This window comes from Microtus pennsylvanicus, chromosome 4 (genome assembly GCF_037038515.1).
Source record: "Microtus pennsylvanicus isolate mMicPen1 chromosome 4, mMicPen1.hap1, whole genome shotgun sequence".
NCBI classification, from domain to species: domain Eukaryota; kingdom Metazoa; phylum Chordata; class Mammalia; order Rodentia; family Cricetidae; genus Microtus; species Microtus pennsylvanicus.
Window position 1 is genome coordinate 106,464,288 of NC_134582.1, and position 15,484 is coordinate 106,479,771.

Here is a 15,484-nt window from a genome sequence, read left to right on the forward strand (position 1 = left end):
AAAAACATCTCCTCGCCATATAATAATCAAAACACAAAACATACAGAATAAAGAAAGAATATTAAGAGCTGCAAAGGAAAAAGGTCAAGTTACTTATAAAGGTAAACCTATCAGACTTACACCTGACTTCTCTATGGAAACCATGAAAGCCAGAAGGTCTGGATAGATGTACTGCAGAAGCTAAGAGAACATGGATGCAAGCCCAGACTACTATACCCAGCCAAGCTTTCATTCACTATAAATGGAGAAAACAAAATTTTCCAGGATAAAAACAAATTTAAACAATACGTAGCCACAAATCCAGCCTTACAGAAAGTAATAGAAGGAAAATCACTAACCAAGGAGTCCAACAATGACCGCATGACCACAATAACTCAGACATCTAGAGACCCTTCACCAGCACAACTCAAAGAAGGGAAACACACAAACTCTACTACTACAAAAGTGACCGGAGTTAACAACCACTGGTCATTAATATCAATCAATGTCAATGGACTCAACTCACCTATAAAAAGGCACAGGCTAAGAGATTGGATACGAAAACAGGATCCAACATTCTGCTCTTTACAAGAAACACACCTCAACCACAAAGACAGGCACCTTCTCAGAGTAAAGGGCTGGGAAAAGGCTTATCAAGCAAATGGACCTAAGAAACAAGGAGGTGTGGCCGTACTAATTTATAACAAAGTTGACTTCAAACTTAAATCAATCAGAAGAGATGGAGAGGGACATTTTATACTCATAACAGGAACAATTCATCAGGATGAAGTCTCAATCCTGAACATCTATGCCCCTAATATAGAAGCACCCACGTACATACAAGAAACATTACTATAACTCAAGTCAGCCATCAAACCGCACATACTAATAGTAGGAGACTTCAACACTCCTCTCTCACCAATGGACAGGTCAATCAGACAGAAACATAACAGAGAAATTAGAGAATTAATGGAGGTAATGAATCAAATGGACTTGACAGACATCTATAGAATATCCCACCCAAATAGGAAAGAATATACCTTCTTCTCTGCAGCTCATGGAACCTTCTTGAAAATTGACCACATAGTCGGTAACAAAGCAAACCTCCACAGTTACAAAAAAATATTAGTAACCACCTGTGTCTTATCAGATCACCATGGATTAAAGTTAGAATTCAACAACAATGCTACCCCCAGAAAGCCTACAAACTCATGGAAACTTAACAGTCAACTACTGAACCATACCTGGATTAAAGAAGAAATAAAGAAAGAAATTAAAGTCTTCCTTGAATTCAATGAAAATAAAGAAACAACATATTCAAACTTATCGGACACTATGAAAGCAGTGCTAAGATGAAAGTTCATAGCACTAAGTGTCCACTTAAAGAAAACAGAGAAAGCACACATTGGAGACTTAACAGCCCACCTGAAAGCTCTAGAAAAAAAAGAAGCAGACTCACCTAGGAGGAGTAGAAGACTGGAAATAATAAAACTGAGGGCTGAAATCAACAAAATAGAAACACAGAAAACAATCCAAAGAATCAATGAAACAAAAAGTTGGTTCCTGGAGAAAATCAACAAGATTGATAAACCGCTATCCAAACTGATCAAACGGCAGACAGAGAATATGCAAATTAATAAGATCAGAAATGAAAAGGGGGACACAACCACAGACACAGAGGAAATTCAGAGAATCATTAGATCTTACTACAAAAGACTGTATGCCACAAAACTGGAAAATGTAAAAGAAATGGACACTTTTTTAGATAAATACCATATACCAAAGTTAAACCAGGACCAGGTGAACAATCTAAACAGACCTTTTAGTCGCGAAGAATTAGAAGCTGTTATCAAAAACCTCCCTACCAAAAAAAGCCCAAGACCAGATGGTTTAAATGCGGAATTCTACCAGAACTTCCAAGAAGACCTAATACCTATACTCCTTAATGTATTTCACAATATAGAAACAGAAGAGTCATTACCAAATTCCTTTTATGAAGATACAGTTACTCTGATACCAAAACCACACAAAGACTCAACCAGGAAAGAGAATTACAGGCCAATCTCACTCATGAACATCAATGCAGGCCAATCTCATTCATGAACATCGATGCAAAAATCCTCAACAAAATACTGGCAAACCGAATCCAAGAACACATTAGAAAAATTATCCATTATGATCAAGTTGGCTTCATCCCAGAGATGCAGGGTTGGTTCAACATATGAAAATCTATCAATGTAATCCAGCATACAAATAAACTGAAAGAAAAAACCATATGATCATTTCATTAGATGCTGAAAAAGCATTTGACAAAATTCAACACCCCTTTATGATAAAAGTCTTGGAGAGATTAGGGATACAAGGGTCATACCTAAATATAATAAAAGCTATATACTGCAAGCCGACAGCTAACATCAAATTAAACGGAAAGAAACTCAAAGCCATCCCACTAAACTCAGGAACACGACAAGGCTGTCCACTCTCGCCATACCTCTTCAATATAGTGCTGGAAGTTCTAGCAATAGCAATAAGACAACATAAGGGGATCAAGGGGATTCGAATTGGAAAGGAAGAAGTTAAACTTTTGTTATTTGCAGATGATATGATAGTGTACATAAGCGACCCTAAAAACTCCACCAAAGAACTCCTACAACTGATAAACACCTTTAGTAATGTGGCAGGATACAAGATCAACTCCAAAAAATCAGTTGCCCTCCTATACACAAAGGATATGGAAGCAGAGAGGGAAATCAGAGAAGCATCACCTTTCACGATAGCCACAAACAGCATAAAATATATTGGGGTAACTCTAACCAAGGAAGTGAAAGATCTATTTGACAAGAACTTTAAGGCATTGAAGAAAGAAATTGAAGAGGATACCAGAAAATGGAAGGATCTACCTTGCTCTTGGATTGGGAGGATCAACATAGTAAAAATGGCAATTCTACCAAAGGCAATTTACAGATTCAATGCAATCCCCATCAAGGTCCCATAAAAATTCTTCACAGATCTTGAGAGGACAATAATCAACTTTATATGGAAAAACAAAAAACCCAGGATAGCCAAAACAATCCTATACAATAAAGGATTGTCTGGAGGCATTACCATCCCTGACTTCAAACTCTATTACAGAGCTACAGTGATGAAAACAGTGTGGTACTGGCATAAAAACAGAGAAGTCGACCAATGGAATCGTATAGAAGACCCGGATTTTAACCCACAAACCTATGAACACCTCATTTTCGATAAAAGAGCTAAAAGTATACAATGGAAGAAAGTAAGCATCTTCCACAAATAGTGCTGGCACAACTGGATGTCAACCTGTAGAAGAATGAAAATAGACTCATATCTATCACAATGCACAAAACTCAAGTCCAGATGGATTAAAGACCTCAATATCAATCTGAACACACTGAACCTGATAGAAGAGAAAGTGGGAAGTACCCTACAACATATGGGCACAGGTGATCGTTTCCTAGGTATAACCCCAGTAGCACAGACATTAAGGGCAACATTGAATAAATGGGACCTACTGAAACTGAAAAGCTTATGTAAAGCAAAGGACACTGTCACTAAGACAAAAAGGCAATCCACTGACTGGGAGAAGATCTTCACCAACCCTGCAACAGACAAAGGTCTGATCTCCAAAATATATAGAGAACTCAAGAAACTAGACTTTAAAATGCTAATTAACCCAATTAAAAATTGGGGCACTGATCTGAACAGAGAATTCTCAACAGAAGAAGTTCAAATGGCCAAAAGACACTTAAGGTCATGCTAAACCTCCTTAGCGATCAGGGAAATGCAAATCAAAATAACTTTGAAATATCATCTTACACATGTCAGAATGGTTAAAATCAAAAACTCCAATGATAGCCATTGCTGGAGAGGTTGTGGAGGAAGGGGTACCCTCATCCATTGCTGGTGGGAATGCAAACTTGTGTAACCACTTTGGAAAGCAGTGTCCGGTTTCTCAGGAAATTCCGGATCAACCTACCCCTGGACCCAGCAATGCCACTCTTGAGAATATACCCAAGAGATGCCTGATCATATGACAAGGGCATTTGTTCAACTATGTTCATAGCAGCATTATTTGTAATAGCCAGAACCTGGAAACAACCTAGATGTCCTTCAATGGAAGAATGGATGAAGTGTGGAATATATACACATTAGAGTACTACTCAGCGGTAAAAAAACAATGACTTCTCGAATTTTGCATGCAAATGGGTGGAAATAGAAAACACTATCCTGAGTGAGGTAACCCAGACCCAAAAAGATGAACATGGGATGTACTCACTCATAATTGGTTTCTAGCCATAAATAAAGGCCGTTGCGTCTATAATTTGATATCTTAAAGAAGCTAAATAAGAAGGTGAACCCAAAGAAATCCATATAGCTATCCTCCTGGTTATGGGAAGTAGACAAGATTGCCGGGCAAAAAATTGGGATCTTCGGGGTGGGGTGGAGGGGGGTAAGGGGAGATGGGGAGAGAAAAGTGAGAAGGGGAGGTTGGGGGGAACTTGGGGAAACGGGATGATTGGGATAAAGGAAGGTTGGATAGGGGAGCACAGAAGCACATATCTTAATTAAGAGAGCCATCTTAGGGTTAGCAAGAGACTTGGACCTTGAGAGGCTCCCAGGTGCCCAGGGCAATGTCCCCAGTTAGTTCCTGGGGCAGCTGAGGATAGGGAACCTGAAATGACCCTATCCTATAGCCATACTGATGAATATCTTGCATATCACCATAGAACCTTCATCTGGTGATGGATGGAGATAGAGACAGAGACCCACACTGGAGCACCGGACTGTGCTCCCAATGTCCCAATGAGGAGCAGAAGGAGGGAGAACATGAACAAAGAAGTCAGGACCACAAGGGGTGCACCCACCCACGGCGACAGTGGGGCTGATCTATTGGGAGCTCACCAAGGCCAGCTGAACTGTGACTGAAAAGGCATGGGATAAAACCGGACTCTCTGAATATGGTGGACAATGGCACTGGATTTTGATCCTACTTCATGTTCTGGCTTTGTGGGAGCCTAGCCAGTTTGGATGTTCACCTTCCTAGACCAGAATGGAGGGGGGAGGACTTTGGACTTTCCACAGGGCAGGGAACCCTGACTGCTCTTTGGATTGGAGAGGGAAGGGGAGAGGAGTGGGGGAAGGAGGAGAAGGATGGGAGGAGGGGGAGGGAAATGGGAGGCTGGGAGGAGGCAGAATTTTTTTCTTTCAATAAATAAAATAAAAATAAAATAAAAAAGAATTTCTTTGACATCTTCCAGGTAGTAGATACGCCAGTGGTGCTTGTGGAAAAGAAATACCATGTATCCACTGCCCCTCTCGTGCCTCTCTGAAAAACTGTGTGGTATAGGAGCCAAAGAGTGAGGAAAGTCCATTTCACCTTCTGTTCTTCCTGTAGAAATCAGCAGTGCTGAGCCATCTTCCTCAGCTATAATGTGTTCATGCTGACTTTCTGATGGATGGAAGAGATTCATGCTGGTGAAGGAATTGTGAATCCTAAAGGACAATGAGAGAAGTCCCTGCTGTGCAGACCTCAGGCTGAGCCTCCCAGACCTGGAGTCTCTGGAGATCATGGTGATGTCTTGAACTTCCCAGAAGAGACTGCTAGTGCCACAGAGTAGCCCTGGGATACCCTGTATATGTCAACAACACCATTTAGCTTGAATAATCAAAGAAGCTTCTCAAACAAATGATCACTGTGGTCTGGAGAAATACTTTTGAAAGAAGCATTATAATGTTGATAAAATTCAGATGGATGTGAATAAGGTAGGTTTCTTTTCAACTCCTTCTCCCAAATGAATATACATTTCACAAGAACATATTTACTCCTCATAGTATTAAGTACAGTCAGAACAACTTCCACCTGCAACTTGGAATCTGCAACTTGGAATCTCCACTTTCTTTCATTTTTCTTTATCTCTCTCTCTCTCTCTCTCTCTCTCTCTCTCTCTCTCTCTCTCTCTCTCTCTCTCTCAAAGCTCTGTCTGACTGCTGCCTTGTATGAATCAGAAAGGGAAAATCAAGCTTCTTCTCCCTCACCATTAACATGATTTTTAAGCTAACTTTAACTCTGTATATGTGTGTATGCGTATACACCTTAAATTCAACTGCATGTATATGCACATGTGCTTACTGCTAAAAAATGGTTTGAACAGTCCTAATAATGAACTTTGTTCATTCTATCTTTTCCTAGGCATAAAAACAAGTCTCAAATATTTTAAATTGGTGTGTGCTTTTAACTAATAAAAATATTTTTAGATATGTTACCACATAATGTATATGTGACTCAACCCTGCTTTAAAATACGTTCTACATTATAAAGATCGATTTCAGATTAACAAAAGTTAACCTAGAGATTTCCTATAAGCTGTTCTCCACTACTGTCAGTTTTTACTGCTACGCTTCTACTGCAAAATTTTCTTTTACTCCTTTGTCCTTTGCAAGTATAAATCTGTCCTGCTAAGTCAAAGCCGGTTACAGTCAAGCTGGAGGAATCTGGGTAAAACATTCCTCCACACCCTCTCAGTGTGGATCCAGCTCTTCAGGTGAATCCTGCTCTAATGTCATTATAGACATAATTTATTATATATTATATATAAAATTTATATTATATTATAGACATAATTTATTATATATATTATAGACATAATATATTTACCCAAATATATACCCAATAGCTGCACTCAAATGCTCAGAAATCTGCAGAATTTGGCATCTAGATGTTTAATTCGGGCTTTTCATAACAGAGAGACAGGTTGGCTCCTGGAAGCAACCCCTATTTCTTCTGAAGAAGATAAATGGATACAAAAAACTTCCACCCATAACTCACTTCATCAAGTGAAAGTGCTAGCCATTGAGCATACTGCCTTTCACCTCAACTGCTGCAAACCTCTTCAGATGTGGATGATGGGACACTGGAATCAACTTCCTCATATTGTTCAGGTCAAGTTTGATCTTCCTACAAACTTCTAATCCATAGAATCTTCTAAAGCTTGTGAAGCCAGCCAAAAGATGAATGTTGCCCTAAGACCTGCCCTCAACGACCATGGAGGACCTGGGGTGGCTGTCTAGGTAGCCAATCAAGTAAGTCTGTCACTTTAAAATTGATAATCAGGTAAAATTTATCCTTCTCAAGTTCTCTGATGGAGTTTGGTGACTGGTAGCTTTGCCAATTGCCTTCTCAGTTCTCTCTGTAAAATTCAGGTCACAGGCCTCACTCTCCTAGATCCAATACTAAGTCTAGACACAAATTATATCATTGCCAGGCTCAGATAAAAAATAAACTCACAAAACAGATTTCTCCTGAATGTTAAGGTGATGTCATAGTGATGGGAAGGGAACAGGTGCTTTTTAGGTTCACGTGTAAAAAATGCAAAGCTTAAGATGTGAGGATCTGAGGATGTTTGAGGGTTTAAGAAAGTGTTCTAAAGTGTGTAATTAGAGATGGCTCAGAGGTTAAGAGTATTGCCTGTAGTTTGGATGCTCACCTTACTAGACCTGGATGGAGGTGGGTGGTCCTTGGACTTCTGACACATCAGGGAACCCTGATTGCTCTTCGAGCTGATGAGGGAGGGGGACTTGATCGGGGGAGGGGGAGGGAAATGGGAGGCGGTGGAGGGGAGGAGGCAGAAATCTTTAATAAATAAATAATTTTTTTTTAAAAAAAGAGTATTGCCTGCTCTTCCAAAGATCTTGAGTTCAATTCCCAGCAACCACATGGTGGCTCACAACCATCTGTAATGAGGTCTGGTGCCCTCTTCTGGCCAGCAGGCATACATGCAGACAGAATATTGTATACATAATAAATATTTAAAAAAAATAAAGTGTGTAATGCAAGTTATGAAGTTATGAGGATTGAAAACTGAAGTGATTGAAAAAGGCAAGTGATCTGAGATGGTTTAAAGAATAAAACCTGTTCCGTATTTCTCTCTTTCATTATGCTACTGTCATATTAGGAAATGTTAATGTGTCTAAAACTCACGTTTTCACAAACTCAAAGAATTCTTGTAATTTCCAGGGAGCTAACTTGGAGGATTCACCTCAAACAGGTCAGAGGCATCCCTCCCTCACTGAATTACCCAGCCCAGCAGCCTACAACTCCCCACCTTTCCCTGGTCCTTACACCATCCCCCTCAATCACCAGGACCTAAAGAATTTTTTTCCTAAACTTAACCTTGTCCTCTGCTCTGCCAATACCTTGCCAGGTCCAAGAGACACCGGACAGTTCCACAGAGCCTGGAGAGCAGTGAAACAACCAGATACCCTAGGATGATGCCAGCACCCTAACTTTCTCAGGTCCCCCAAGATTTCAACACCCACAAATCAGCAGGAAGCAGTCTTGAGAACCTGGTGCCCCTATCGCTGTCCCACCTTATAACAAGGAAAAGATGGGAATGTTGGGATTCAGGTATTATGCAGCCCCGCCCTGTCATTTGGCAGGATGTAACCAGGCAGTACCCTGGCCAGCCCAGGATCCTAGTCTGTATGCAGGCGCAAAAGGTCCTTTTATGAGACAAGCTCCATCCTATGAAGAGTAAGCAAGCCGTGGCTTCTCTCTCTCTCTCTCTCTCTCTCTCTCTCTCTCTCTCTCTCTCTCTCTCTCTTCCTTCTAGCCTCCTTTCAACAAATTCCACACTCAAACTCTATCTCTATGGTATATTTGTCACCTGCTGAGGTTTGGACCCACCCGCCTGCCACTAAGGTCTCTCTTGTGTGGTCCTCACCCTCCGTGGGACCCATAAGGATCTCAACTCATGCTGAAATCCTAAAAATGACAACATGTAACTCTAGTTCCCTGGGACTCAATGTCCTCTTCTGGTCTGTGTGGGCACCTATACAAATGTGGCATACACTCAGACAGATACATACAGAAAAATAAATCATATTAGAAAAAAATGTATTTAATAATCAGTAGCGCAATACACATTACTTGAATATTTTGTATATACAGTACAACGAAGCAAAATATAAAAACTTACACATCTTTGTAAAGTAGAGCCATGATGTTCCCAAAAAGTTACAAAGGTTTAGCAATATATGACAGAGCAGTTAAAAAAAAAACCGAACTCTAGTGAGTCTACAATTTCATGTTCAATTATTATATCAATTAATTTTCAGAATGGGTCTATCAAAGTCTTAGAACCATGTCAATATATTATTGTGTATACCCAATTTAAGAAATCAAGCAGTGAATCCTTCATTTAAATGAAAGTAGAATCAGATCCTTTTGCAGCTCTTTGGTGACAAACAGCTGGATAGTGTTGTGGGGAGCAACCAAGGCATAGACAAAGAACAGCTGCAAACAAGCTTCAACTACTTCAATCTCACTACTTACTAGGCTTGCAAAAAGGCAAATCCATATTTTGTGTTTAACGTAGAAACTATAAATGAATATAAAATGAAACTTTACTGTGTATACCTTATCCAGTTTATCCCATATCTATGATCTTTATTCTTGCAGAGAACCTTCATGAATATAACACCAAAGAAATATTTCAGCACATTTACCCTCTGACTGATGCATTGGGATTCTATGAAGTGGATGTAGTTCATATCATTTTTTCACAATTCTGTAAAATATTTACTACACATGGAAACTTTGAAGAACCCCAAATAGCATGATAGTAGTAACATGTAGCAAGCACAGTATCAGGTATAAAATATAGAATTTCTTGGAATAACTTGATTAAACCACTATGAAATTGATAAAAATTTACCAAATTCATTTGTGTGCTTCCAGTCATGGTGACAGTAAAACCAGTTTTACTAAATATAATTAAGACCATTTTCTCTGTGCTGGAGACATGACTTCACAGTTGAGCGCATTAGGTTGTCTTCCAGAGGACCCAGGTTAAAATCCTATCAACCACACTTTGGTTCAGAGCAACCTCTCTAACTCCAGTCAAGGGTGTTTGATGATCTCTTCTACCCTTTACAGGCACCAGACATGGATGTGCTACATGGACAAAATGCAGTTAATCCATGTGCAATTCAAATATAGAAAAGTTTTTAAAAATTCCTTCAAAAGAGAGGAAAAGTGAAAAATGAGGTTTCATTTATCACTGTAATTCACTAAGATCTCTCTCTCAGCACAAGTTGAGAGTCACCAGGAAAACTGTCTGAGAATAAACACATGCCTGACCAGCTTTGTGAGATTTTTATCTTACCCACAATATTATGGAACTGAAATCCCTTCACACTCATTGAATAGAAAAATTAGAGAGATATTTTCCCAATTTCTCCAACTGAACATGCCAACACTCAGGTAGAAGTCCTTCCCTGTGAATCAACACAAGTGGGCTAAAAGTTGCATAACCAAGGGCTAGAAATTTTTGAATAGTTATCATCAAGGAATTGTCTACTAAAGAGAGACTTAAAAATAGAGAAAAAGCACAGTCAATCCAATAGAAGAAAACAAAACAGAGCATCAGAAGGAGGACACTCTGAGCAGCTCTCAGCTCAGGGGGAGTTCTGTAGAGAAGCTTGGAGTTCTGAAGGTAGAGAACATGCTGGTGGTGCTTATGGAGAAGAAATACCATGTAGCCACTGGCTGCTCCCATGGCTCCCTGAAACACAGCATCTCTCAGCACCATGAGAGGGAGAACAATCCACTTTATTTTCTGACTTTCTAGCATTAAGTAACAATAGTTGTCACCATTCTTAAGCTCTGATATATTCAGGATTCTACTTGTGGCAGAGTGAATTAGGTTCACACTTATTAAAGCATTGAATATCCAAAAGAATAAAAACAATGGAAGGATGTGCCATGCAGACTGTGGTCTGAGCCTCCTCCACCCAGATGCTCTGGGACTGATGATGATGGCCTGGACCACAGTGAGGAGACTGCTGGTGCAGATGGAGACCCCACGGGCCACCCTCTGCAGGTAAATGACGATCTTACATACTATGTCATCTAGGAAGTTTCTCAAACCAAAAGCTACCATTGTGTTTGGCAATCCTTTTGCAAAAACGATAAGGAAGTTTGCAAAGGCCAAGTGGATGAGAATAAGGTGGATGGGTTTCTTCTCAGGCCCTCCCCACCAAGTGATCATATAATTCACAGAAACAGAAATGTTTCCCAGCATGCCAACCACAGTCATGAAGAAAAAAATTATTTCTTTAATAAATTTCAAGAGCATTTCTTTCTTCCTAGATACAAAGAAGAGTTTTTCAAGAAAACGTTAGTAATGCTAGACATTTATCTAAAAAACATTTTTGCATAATAGCATTTTCTGGTATACGAGAGTCAGTGGTGGACACATGTGCTGCTGTAGACTGGGTCCTTGAACTCCTCCTCTTCCCTGTAGACTCTGAGTTATGTGTGTGCTCTGACAGGGGAGCTTGGTAAACAGAAAAAACATTGTACAGTTTTAAAGGAGATATGTTTAAGTTCTGTAAAGGCAAAATAAGCTTCCACAAGTGCATATTTGGTGTCTGTCTGCTGTCTGTGTACACGTATAGATTATCCTAGTTCGTTCTCAGCATGACTGAATTGAACTGTAAATTTTTCTACTTTTTCCTCTATGTCATCGTATTTCCCCACCCAACTTACAAAGACACAGGCTCCTTTCTTATTTGCACCTTAATTAGTGTAACGTTTTCTAGATTTGCACATGACTTCAAAGCTTTATAACTTCTAATATTTTCTAATATTTATAACTTCTAATAATTCTAATATTTTTAAAGTTTTTATGTTGATTTTACTCCATGTAAATGTTTACTAGACAATTTTTAAAAGTAGTTCTCAATGTCAAGTCCAATTGCACAGCCTTTTTAGATAAAACCCTACAGTTAAAGCTGAATCATAAAAAAAAAAAAACTTGAAAATTTTCATATAACTCCCGGGTTGCATCTAGGAATGGTATCTAACAGAACCCTGTGTTGCCTTCTCGAAGAGGAGAAAACAGAGAGCTCTGATCCTAGTGGATGACTTCAGGGCATCTGTAACCCCAGTGACTTACCTCAGGACATGTAAGGGACCATGGGACAGCTCTGGACCAGCGGATCTTGATGAGGTAAACCTAAGAATTGCATTAATGGGGTGTTATATACTGCCAAAAGCTATAAGTCCTCAATGTCAACTGCACGTAGCACAGTAAGTGGGGGCATACTGGTGTGAGCAGAGGTTCCACTGTCTAAGAGTTCAGGGTGGTGTTTGCTTCTGTGGGGCCTTTTGAGCAGCTATTATGTCAGCTGGATTTGCAGCCTGCTTTTCCTCCAACCTGTTTGTCAGGCAGACGGTTTTTTTATACACCAGTCTGAGCTGATTCCAGAACTTGGACTCGGGGAGGGTGTTATTCTTAAAGTTCTGGAGCTCCATTCTCATTTCTCAGGGATTTATGGTGAGCTTTGGGCACCTTTTCTAGGATATGAGGAATCAGAATATTCCAATGACCACATGGGTTTGTGTGTTCTGAGTACTTACAATGTCTCTGTTCACTGCCCTCCTTCCTGTTAAACTCACAAGATTGCTTTAAATGTCTATGTCTTCATCAACATAGCCTTGCCCTAGGTTTGTGTCCAGGTGGCCTCCTGACTCTAAAAATGTCAGTTATTACTTTCAACTGCTGCTCTAACAGAGAGGCAATTATTGTCTATATCTCTGAGTCCTAGAAATCACAATACCATCTAAATATCTGTACAAATGAAAAGTGCTCCGGATAGTAAGAAAAATCACATCAGTATTCACTGACATAATTAGAATAAAAGCATTAAGTGTTTTGTTAGTGATTGGAATCTGTCAAAATCCCAAGAACTAATAGAAAATTTTAACAATTTTCTATTTCTTTAATCTTTGTTTCCATGGAGATTCCTACTTTTCTTGTCCTCTCTTCCTTTTTCCAAGATTTAAGTCATATTTAGACCAGGCTTCAAACTTCTAATAATTTATTACTTTCTACTGAAGTCACTGTCAGTGGAGGAAGAGATGTCTCATCTTTCACATTATTTGAGAAATGCTAAAGGAAATGAATTTAAAAGACAGGATGGACTTGTGTTTAGATGGATGGGTGATGCCAGGATGAGTCTAACTCCCAAGAGCCTGAGGCAGGTTGCATTCACCCATCCTGGTTTTCTCTAAAAGAAACAAGCAGGCAAACAGACAGAACTAAAAAGATTATTGTTCTTTGCTGCTTAGCATGGGATAAAGTTAAAATGAGCTGTTTCAGGATGTACCCATTCACAGCCTGGATCCTAAATAGTGCAGGTTTCAAGATGGTAACAATAACTGTTACACTGAATGTTATATTCTCCACCAGCCAGGAATACAATGACTGAACAAGTATTATAATAGTATGTGATAAAATCCAGAGCCTTTAAAGACAGATACAGACAGAAAACCTTCAAACTGGGAGTTAGAAGGCTATTGTAAAACTATGCCAACATTAGAAAAGGGAAAATGAATCAAAAGAGAAAAGTGTAAATGTTACACACACTAGTGACACTGTTGAAGTCACAGCGCTGGCAAATTTATACCTAAAATAAGGATTTTTTTTTGTCTTTAATTTATCTAGTTATTTTTGAGAGAGAGTCTCCCTCAGTAAACCAGGTTAGCCCTGAACAATTCTGTTGCCTAATCTCTCTAGTACTGACATTACAGGAGTGACCTTCTCCAGGGTTTGACAAACATCTGAAAATCTTATATTTCTTAATGATCCATTTTGACAGGTAACCTCAGGCAAAGGCCCAGCCAGAGCTCTGTCATGATACTCCAGCCTGAGGATGGATAGCGAGGCCTCAGCATTTCTGTCCCATTTCAGTATCTCCAGGAACTAGTCTCCTTTGATATTTCTGGTGCCAGAACCAGCCTTCTCAAGGCCAGAAGTAAAGTAGGGGTTCTGGGGATCACAGAGCCTCTCAACTGCTCCCTGGATTAGTGAGAGAGCCTTCTGCTTTAATGGAACTCCCCACAGACAGCTGAGGGGATGGAAGATCTTACCTCCATGAACTCCCCTGGACCTCGTGGTGCAGACAGGATCTGGGGCAGCTCTGAGAAGGTGACACTTTCCAGGTTGTATTTGTACTTCAGGATTTGTGGGCTCTTGGCTTCTGTCAGGTATTACAGACTTTAGGTGTCATGTTGTCACAGTGTCAGGGGGAAGAGCCCCTGTCCCTGAAGTACAGCTTCCCTCTCTCTTCACAATTACTGCATCTGTTTTGCTCAGAAGTTATTTCAAGCTTAATTAGGGTTTAATTACGAGAAGGATATGAAGTGAGAAAATGAACAACTAAGTTTCTGTGTACGGAGCTCCCTGCATCTCCTGCCTGTTTTCCATCTTCCCAAAGTGCCAACTATGGCCTGGCAGGGGATCAACTTCTCACACACAGATAAAGTCCCTTTTTCCTTTCTAAATCCCTCCTTAAGCAAGAGTAGAATAAATGATTCTCAGCACCGGAGATTCTGTTTACTGAGTAAGTTCCAAACATGGACCAGAACAAGTTTAGAGCCCCTTGTTCTACCTGTTAAGGTGTTTTCTGTAACTGATAGTTTCATTCTTGTCCATGAAATAGATGAGACTTGAAATATTATTTGCCTCACCAATGTGGGCCTGATTCTAAAAGCAATGTTTGTACAATATAAAACGTCAAGGACACTTCTAAAATTTATGTGTGTCCAAGAGTGGTCCTTTTGTGTACTTTTTATCCTAGTTCCTAGGAGTCTTTCCTAAATCAAATACAACCTGATGTAAATAAATATGGGTATAGGCCTGATATTAGAAGTGATGACATCATCATTTTGTTTTTGAGGATTAAGCTCCACTGGGTTTTCTTGGGAGATGAGTTCGAGTTCACTTGGTCTCTCTTTGTGCCCTGTGTAATGGTAGCTCCAACATGCGGGTGAAGCCAACATATACTAGAAATTAGAAGTGCTTCTTCTGTACATGAAATGACAGCTTTTGGGGAAACCAGGATTTCTGTCCTCTCTATTGAATGGGGAAAATATAGATGCCGAGAAAATAAGTTGTACATTACATATGTTATGACAGATAAAAATTGAAAAACAAAATATTTATCTCTGGTCCAGTGAGGATCCCTTTGTTGTCTCTGTTCTTTTGTTTAGAAAATCCCTAAGTATTTTGTTTTATTTTTAAGTTTAGAGGAAAATAAAGCAGTTTAAAGCTTGTAGTACTTTGACTTATTTGTTTAATAAAAAACAGAAAAAATGTCAGGCAGAGAGTCCTTCATGTGGCTTCCATCCAGGATGATTTCTGCAGAGGAAATTAGTGATCTGTAGACGGAGGACATGCTGGTGGAATTCTTGCAGGAGAAATATTATGTAGCCAATGGGTCATCATGATGCCCTTCAACAGGGTATCTCTTAGAATTATTATAATGAAAAATCAATTTCATCATGCAGGTTTCTGATATTTTCTGAAAGAAAATAACAATCTTTACCACTTTTATTAGTCTCTGATATATTAATAATACTGGTGTGTTTTATTTTACACTTAAGGCCTTATCTTACTGACTCCATTTCTTCTAGACAGAG

General features: G+C 39.5%; 1 pseudogene; it reads right to left on the bottom strand.

Moving 5' to 3' along the window:
* Positions 1 to 10,196: 10,196 nt before the first annotated feature.
* On the bottom strand, positions 10,197 to 11,197 carry LOC142848874 (vomeronasal type-1 receptor 4-like; annotated as a pseudogene).
* Positions 11,198 to 15,484: the final 4,287 nt, after the last annotated feature.